We start from the raw sequence: 8713 nt of genomic DNA, 5'->3' as shown, positions 1-8713 counted from the left end.
GTACGGTCGGTCACCGCGAAACGGTGCGCGCGACTTTTATATTTTGTTTTATTTGTTCAACGTCGTTTTTTTCCGTCGTTGAACAGAATGTCTATTAGCGTCACTACGCGTATATCGCAGAAACTTCACGCTCGAGGGCGATACGTCTCGCAATACGGCAGTTTCGTTAATGATCCTTCCGCAGGTTCCCCTACGGAAACCTTGTTACGACTTTTACTTCCTCTAAATGATCAAGTTTGGTCAACTTCCCAGCAACGCCGACGGCCGTGAAGCCACCGCGTGTCGGTCCGAAGACCTCACTAAATCATTCAATCGGTAGTAGCGACGGGCGGTGTGTACAAAGGGCAGGGACGTAATCAACGCGAGCTTATGACTCGCGCTTACTAGGAATTCCTCGTTTATGGGGGATAATTGCAAACCCCAATCCCCAGCACGAAGGAGTTTCAACGGGTTGCCCGGGCCTCTAGGCCAGGGAGAACATGCTGATTCCTTCAGTGTAGCGCGCGTGCGGCCCAGGACATCTAAGGGCATCACAGACCTGTTATTGCTCAATCTCGTGCGGCTCGAAGCCGCCGGTCCCTCTAAGAAGAATTTTAATACGCCGCCAGTGAGTTGTCCGACCGAAATCGGACACACCTAAATGACGACGCCTATTTAGCAGGCTAGAGTCTCGTTCGTTACCGGAATTAACCAGACAAATCGCTCCACCAACTAAGAACGGCCATGCACCACCACCCACCGAATCAAGAAAGAGCTGTTAATCTGTCAATCCTTCCGGTGTCCGGGCCTGGTGAGATTTCCCGTGTTGAGTCAAATTAAGCCGCAGGCTCCACTCCTGGTGGTGCCCTTCCGTCAATTCCTTTAAGTTTCAGCTTTGCAACCATACTCCCCCCGGAGTCCAAAATCTTTGGTTTCCCGGAAGCTGCCCGCCGAGCCATTGTAGTAACGTCGGCGGATCGCTAGATGACATATTTACGGTTAGAACTAGGGCGGTATCTAATCGCCTTCGAACCTCTAACTTTCGTTCTTGATTGATGAAAACACCTTTGGCAAATGCTTTCGCTGATGTTCGTCTTGCGACGATCCAAGAATTTCACCTCTAACGTCGCAATACGAATGCCCCCAGTTATCCCTATTAATCATTACCTCGGAGTTCTGAAAACCAACAAAATAGAACCGAGATCATATTCTATTATTCCATGCACGAAATATTCAAGCGGCATTTTGAGCCCGCTTTGAGCACTCTAATTTGTTCAAAGTAAAATTGTCGGCCCACCTCGACACTCACCGAAGAGCACCGCGATAGGATTTTGATATTGAACCGGCGTTTTACCGCCGGCTCACCGACGATATGCTCCGCAGACGTGCCGGTATCACCGCGGATGCGGTGCACCGGCAGCGCGGCGCACAAATGCAACTACGAGCTTTTTAACCGCAACAATTTTAGTATACGCTATTGGAGCTGGAATTACCGCGGCTGCTGGCACCAGACTTGCCCTCCAATTGTTCCTCGTTAAAGTATTTAAAGTGTACTCATTCCGATTACGAGGCCTCGAAAGAGTCCCGTATCGTTATTTTTCGTCACTACCTCCCCGTGCCGGGAGTGGGTAATTTGCGCGCCTGCTGCCTTCCTTGGATGTGGTAGCCGTTTCTCAGGCTCCCTCTCCGGAATCGAACCCTGATTCCCCGTTACCCGTGACAACCATGGTAGTCGCAGAAACTACCATCGAAAGTTGATAAGGCAGACATTTGAAAGATGCGTCGCCGGTACTGGACCATGCGATCGGCAAAAGTTATCCAGATTCATCAAAATTAACGACTTCGGACGAGACGCCCTCCGTCGATTGGTTTTGATCTAATAAAAGCACTCATCCCATCACTGGTCAGAGTTCTGATTGCATGTATTAGCTCTAGAATTACCACAGTTATCCAAGTAACTGAGTAAGATCTAAGGAACCAAAACTGATATATTGAGCCATTCGCGGTATCGCCTTAATACGGCTTGCACTGAGACATGCATGGCTTAATCTTTGAGACAAGCATATAACTACTGGCAGGATCAACCAGGGAGCTAACAGACGATTGTCGAATGAAAATCAATTCATCGAACGTATCGCACGTAACTCTCGACGAAGCGCCTCGCGACGTAGCGAAGCGCCTCGCGAGACGTCACACCGTAGAGACGATCGCGTTAGACGCGTATCTCGCAAACGGTTGACTGGCATAAAATGAAAGCGTGTCCAAACGTTATACAAGTTTCCGTCTCGCCGACGCGTGATACGTTCGGCGGGACGACGACATGTGAAACGAGGACGACGACGACGACGCAGCGGTCGCTCGGTTCGAATGTTCGCTACGAGATCTTATTCTCTGCTCAGTTAAATGAGAGATACACGATCGCACACTGAGTGTACGTAATATATTCTGACGACGAAATTGATTCGTCAAAACAAGCGGACCGTCGCCCGGTGTCAGAGTGATCGTACCAGATCGTCTTTTTGTGTAAATTTTTCATCGGTGACGAAAATCTTTAAGAGTTCCATGAACGATCGATTAAGTCGAACGATTGACGACATTAAAACGGCCAAAACACTGAATCTCTCAAAACGACCAATCGTATTCGTACGCGGATTTCGGATTTGACTCCGGAATGAGCGACGTCTACGTGGTACGTAGAGATCTTACGTGTGTCCGTCGATCGGCACAGTTTTCGAAGCACGTATAAAGTTCATTATACGTGTACGTGGCGTTGACGAATCGAGTCGTCGGACGCGCCTCAAAGGAAGTTCTCTACCGTTTCTAGTTTCGGTAGAGTTTCGAGAGACGCGCCACCCGACCGGACCGTCACCACACGGACATGCGCCGCGACGAAATTGACGTTCAGTTCGATCCTCCGTCGCTCGAATGAGTTTGTTTGTTTGTATCTATGTATCTCTATGCATCTATGCATCTATGCATCTATGCATCTATGCATCTATGCACTTATCTATGTATCATCTATGTATCGTCTACGTACGTATGTGTGTATGTATGTATGTATGTATGTATGTATGTATGTATGTATGTATGTATGTATGTATGTATGTATGTATGTATGTATGTATGTATGTACGTATGTATATTTACCTTCTTTTAATATCGTAATGTTTTTTAACTACATGCCGATTCCTTATCAACTGTTTGCACACTTCCCTACCGCTTCACTATTTTTTCTACGCCTAGTTGCCAGCCATTAGTATGCCCGATAGTCGTCTGGAAGAAATCGCTCGCTCTTAGCGATAAGACCGCCGAGACCTTTGTACATCTTTATTTCCATGCATCGCTAACGCCCCAAGAGCACGCCGACACTCTCGACATCTTGCCGAAGCAATTTGCCGCCCTCTCCCCTATGTACACCGCATGCTGCGCGAAGGACAGACTCGTGTCAATCACCACCCCCAGTACCGTGGTCGACGCGACGCTCCTGATCGAGTTACTCCCGAATCTGATGGTGGGCGGACGCTGGAGTTTACCCCTGATAGTCATCGTGGATGACTTGGCAGGAGAAAACTCCAGTCGGTTTCTCGCGCCCCACTCACCGACGAGCTTCAGTGCCGCCTGGGACTTTTCCTCCAGGCCCGCCCGGGCACCGGACTCGACCAGGATCGTCACATCGTCGGCATATGCCACAATACTAACCCCCCCGGGGAGCGGCAGCTTGAGCAAATCGTCCATGAGCACGTTCCAGAGCGTGGGTCCCAACACTGATCCCTGCGGACAGCCCATAGTGGCCGCCTTCCACACTACCGAGCGGCCCACGAACATACCTACTCTTCGATCGACGAAGTAGTCCGTCAACATCCTGTAGATATTAGGCGGACAACCCCCACGCTTCGACTTCAGCAATATCATGGGCCACCAGGCATTATCAAAAGCCTCAGAGATATCAAGAAATATCGCCTGCACATACTTCGACGAGCTCTCACGAGCCACGCCAAGGATGCTCCTCAGCGCGGAGACCGTCGACCGCCCTCGCGTGAATCCGTGCTGGCAGTCCGATAGACCTTTTGTCATTTGCGGTGCGCATCTTATCATTAAGCGTTCTAAAATCTTACCAAAAATCGGCAGCAGCGTGACGGGCCGGTACGCTTTCGGGTCGGCAAGAGGCTTGCCGTTACCCTTTGGTAAGACAACCAACTTGCCATCCTTCCACGTGCCCGGAAAAGAGCCCTCTTGGACACATCGCCTAAACACCTCTGCTGTTTCGACCGGCGCGGCTGCCCAAACGTGTTTAATAATACGAGCCGTAATCCCATCGATACCCGGGGCGGTGTCGGGAAGCTCCCTGACTACTCTTCCCACAATCTCGACGGTCGGAGGAGGGGCATCTCCACCTGAAGGCTTCAGAGCCGCCATGACGCGTACCTGACGGTGGTACGTAGAATCCCGCCCCGTGTCGTCGTCTGGGCACAATGCCTTTAAGAGATTCGTCATGGCCTCCCTGACGCTCCCAGCATAACCTTCGGCATATTTTGTGCCATTTACTACGTTATGGGGAGGACGGATCCTCCCACTCGCGGCTCGGTAGGCTTGTCCCCATGGGTCCAAGTTTCCGGAATTTGCGATTTTCTTAAAATGCACGAGTTGCGCCTCCTCCATAGCTACCCTATAGCTACGCCTACTCGTATGGAATCTTTGCCTGGCAGGCTCCTCGTCGGGACTCTCGCGTTTGCGAGCAGACTGCCAGGCCCTACGCAGGCGGTAAGTCTCGCGACGCATCCGGTCGAGGTCCGGAGTCCACCACTCGAACCCCCGCTCGCGGTTACCCTCCCGTTTCAGCCCCAGTGTCTGCAACGCAGTGTTCTTTACCAATTTGGTGAACTGAGCAGCGATTCGCGTTGCAGGCCGGTTCCACTTAATCCCCGTTCCTACTCTGAGGCGGATCTGATCCTCGAAGTGTGCCCAGTCCACCCCGCGATCCCGAAACCTCATTGGTTCATCCGGCGACCCTGCGCCCGAGTCGACCCCATTGTCAGTCTTCTTGGCCACCACGAATGTGATCAGGCGATGATCGCTGTCAATACGGTTCACGTGCACTCTCCACCCCGTTACCGGGGTGCCTTTCGTCAGAGTGAGGTCGATGTTGGATGAGCCCGTTGGCCCAGCGAACGTTGCCGGCTGGTTCTCAACGTTCGCCAAACGGAGTCCATGTGCCAGGATAAACGCTTCCATCGATTCTCGACGGTGCGTGACGTCTGGTCCGCGTCCGGTGTACTGCCTTCTCTCGCAGTACCACATCGGAGAGTGCGCGTTTGAGTCTACCCCTATTATGACACGTTTCCCTCTCAGGCTGACTAGTACCATCTCCAGGTGTCGTAGATGTACGTCTATGTCGTCCGAGTACTGGAAGTAACAAGATATTAAATACACGCCATCTGCATCCAGTTGTAGGTGGCACACCATACAGTGCATGTTGGATAGTTGCCTCAGTACCGCGCATGCGACATCCTTCCTCCGCAGGTATACCCCCGCCTTTGCGTTATTATCGCACTGTATGATGTGGGGGCTAGGATAATGTTCCTGGACCAGAACGACGTCCAGCCCCATTTCCTCGGCGACTAGGGGTAGCTCAGTGGTGGCCGTCCTAGCTCCCGCCAAGTTGACCTGTCCGACGGTGATGTGTGGTTGTGCCATTAATAGGCCGTGCGTTCCGCCAGTCTTACTTCGGCATGTCGGCGAGCAGGGCAGTCCGTACTGGCCGTCTTGTGCTCGCTTGCCTCTTTGCTGCGGCCGAATTTGTGGCACGTGGCACACCTCGTAGTTGCTGATTTGCAGTCATCCGCCTTGTGTCCCGTTTCCCCGCACTTACCACACGTCGGGGCTTCCGCCTTACAAGAGCCCTCGCCATGGCCATAAAGCTGGCACCGCCGGCAGCAGATCGCTGTTGTGAAATCGTCCACGGTTACGACCTCCCACCCTATGTAAACTCTGCCTTTGTCAAGAAGAGCCTTTCGCAGCTTAGGGTCGCACGCCATAACCACTGTGGTTCTTTCGCCTCCGTATCTATTTTTGTAGAAAGCCAGCTTGCAGCTGCCGCGCATCTTTTCTAGAGTCCATTCGTCATTTCCTTTGAAATTTTGCTCGTGGAGAGCCTTCAGTATGGCCGCAAAATCATCGGCCTTACCTCCACGTTTCGAAGAGCCACCAGTGGCTGGCGCTTCCTCGGCTCCGTTGCCCTTAACGTCGGTGGGATTGCCGATTTTAGCCTCTCTAGGTCCTCCCGGGTTCTCGTCTGAATGAGGACCCCGGCTCCAGCAAGCCTTCTAACTTTGTCCACTTTGATGTTGAGAGCGGCGGGAGCTACGGAGGTCTTCAATATGGTCTTCGTTTGCTCAGCTGTTTTCGTTACGTCTTTATCGGTGGGGTACACCGCGACCACCGGTCCCGATTGCTGCTTCAGCTTCTCGGCATAGGATGACTGCCTCCCAGCTGATGCGGCACTGGCGGCTGCAGCATGACCAGCCTTCGATTCGGCGCTTGCTGATCTGGCCTTCTCCTCCTGCAGGCATGACTCCAGATCGACTGCTCGAGCTTTCGCGATGTCAATAGCCTTTTCTCCCTCCGATATGGCTATGGCCATATGCGCAACGACTTCCATAATTTTTGCTAGATTCTGTGTCACGCTAGCGCTGTCTGCTTTGTTAAGCCTTGCGATCGGAGACTTGATAATGTCCCCGATATGCTTCGCAGCACTGCTAGCTAGCGCCAGCAGTTCACGCGGCGTGATGTGGGCCAAGCTGCTGTCGGGGGCGTCACGCCTTCCGTCCTCGTCGTCTGTAGAACACGGTGTGCGGAAATCCGCAGTCCCCGGCGTCCCCGGGTCCACAGCGCTGACGTCCACTTCACCGGGAAGAGTGAGAGTCGTTTTAATTGCCGAACACTGCTTCCCCTGTCGTCTTCGCAGCTTCTTCTGCGCCCCCATCTCTTCCGGAGACAATAGCCTTTTGGACGGGCCTGGCAGGGTGGTCGCGGGAGTACCCTTCGGCGGCGACAGCGCCTGCATAACTTCGTCGTAAACCCTTCTCGCGGTCGCGCTGGCTATTGCCTGAGTCACCTCTGAGTCTTCCTCCGCACTCGTGTGATATGTTTTCGGAGTCGGCGGCGTTCGCAGCAACGAGACACGCGGGCGAAAAGGTGGCGGCGTTCTACTGGGAGCCCCCCCCCCCTCGTCGGAGTCTGTCATGTTCCAGACACTCACCTACTGCTATGCTAAAATAAACTATACTAAAACTACAATACTACCAACTAAAATGTAACTAATAAATATATGGCTACACCCAGATAGATATCTATATGGCTATGGCCAGATGTAGCCAGTTAACTTAAAAAAATACTAATGTAATATAAAGCAATTTAAAATAACATAAATAATACAGATTAATATACTAGTAAGGCAAATAATATAAATTGGACGTGACAGATGACAAGAGTCAAATGTCAGTCTACCCCCTTGTGGTTGCACGCAATTGCCGGAGAAAATAAATCCACGGAGATCCCGGAAATCCGTTGATATTTCCAGCAATTTTCACTGTATCCACGCGTCCTTAATACCACACTCACCAATTCCAGAGTATTTCGGGAATACTCTGGAAAATGTCACTAACTAAGCTAAACTAACCTATGTGTCCACGCACTGTAATATACTGTCAAGTTTATGGGTCCTTTATCCCTTTATTTCCCGGCGATCCCTGGGCGGATTTGAGCGTTTTCAACGACAATCGACGCTCCAGGATCTATCGCACACGGCAATCACAATATTTTCGTAACACACACGAGAAAAACCACAAAACGGATTTTTAACACGGAGCACTACAAAAAACGATGTTGCACGGTTGACGGCTGTCACCGAAGTAGTAGATAGGGACAAGTCCCACCTCCAACCCATGGCCCTATCAACCGGTCGTGGTTATACGGGCCCAAACATGGGAGTGCGCACCCTACTGTCTCGGGTTCTCTCCCTTCAGGTGCGCACGCTTCCATTCCCGACAAGTTATTTTACTCTCGACTTCTTGTCCCTTAGTCCTTCTCCCCTTTCTGGGGCGGACGACACAGATACGCCTTCGGTGTTCGCCGACAGTGCGCACTGCTATCTGCGATGGGCTTCGTTACCTATCGTGGTTTCCGCTGACGTTGCCTCCGTTCTTCTCGAGGTCGTTCCTGATTTTATGCCATCGCCGCGCGAAATCCCGCAGCCTACCAAAGTTCGCCGCCGAAGCCACGAGATCGCGGTAGTAAACCGGACCCACCTCTTGCACCACGATGCCGTCCAGCAGATGGGCACGCTCTTCCCTATACAGAGGACATTCCCAGAGTGCGTGGTGTACGTCTTCCTCTGCGGCTTCGCCGCAGTAGCATGACCCCACAGCGGACAACTTCATTCTGTGAAGCCTCCCCCTAAAACACCCATGGCCCGTCAAGATTTGGGACGTTTCATAGTCAGGCTCGATCCAAGTCGCCTTGAAACGAGCCTTCACATCCGGGAAAAACCGATACAACTCCCTCCCGTGGGTCGACGTGTCCCAACGCTCCTGCCATGCGGCAAGAGCGGACTCAGCCTCTGTGAGTTTGGCACGCCGTAGCTCCTCCTTGGTAGCCGCGGACTCGCGTAGAGCGCCTAGTCTGCCCGCCCGGATCACCTCGAGGTCGGCCGGCAGCACACCGGCCAGAACCGCCA

General features: G+C 52.3%; 1 non-coding gene across 1 annotated transcript; it reads right to left on the bottom strand.

Moving 5' to 3' along the window:
* Positions 1 to 167: 167 nt before the first annotated feature.
* Positions 168 to 2070, bottom strand: LOC123666353. Its single transcript, XR_006745245.1, has one exon. It is a non-coding gene; the product is annotated as a small subunit ribosomal RNA (ribosomal RNA).
* Positions 2071 to 8713: the final 6643 nt, after the last annotated feature.

Source organism: Melitaea cinxia, chromosome 25 (assembly GCF_905220565.1).
Source record: "Melitaea cinxia chromosome 25, ilMelCinx1.1, whole genome shotgun sequence".
Lineage (NCBI taxonomy): Eukaryota > Metazoa > Arthropoda > Insecta > Lepidoptera > Nymphalidae > Melitaea > Melitaea cinxia.
Note: the sequence above shows the minus strand (reverse complement) of the source record. Positions and strands in the feature narration are given on the sequence as shown.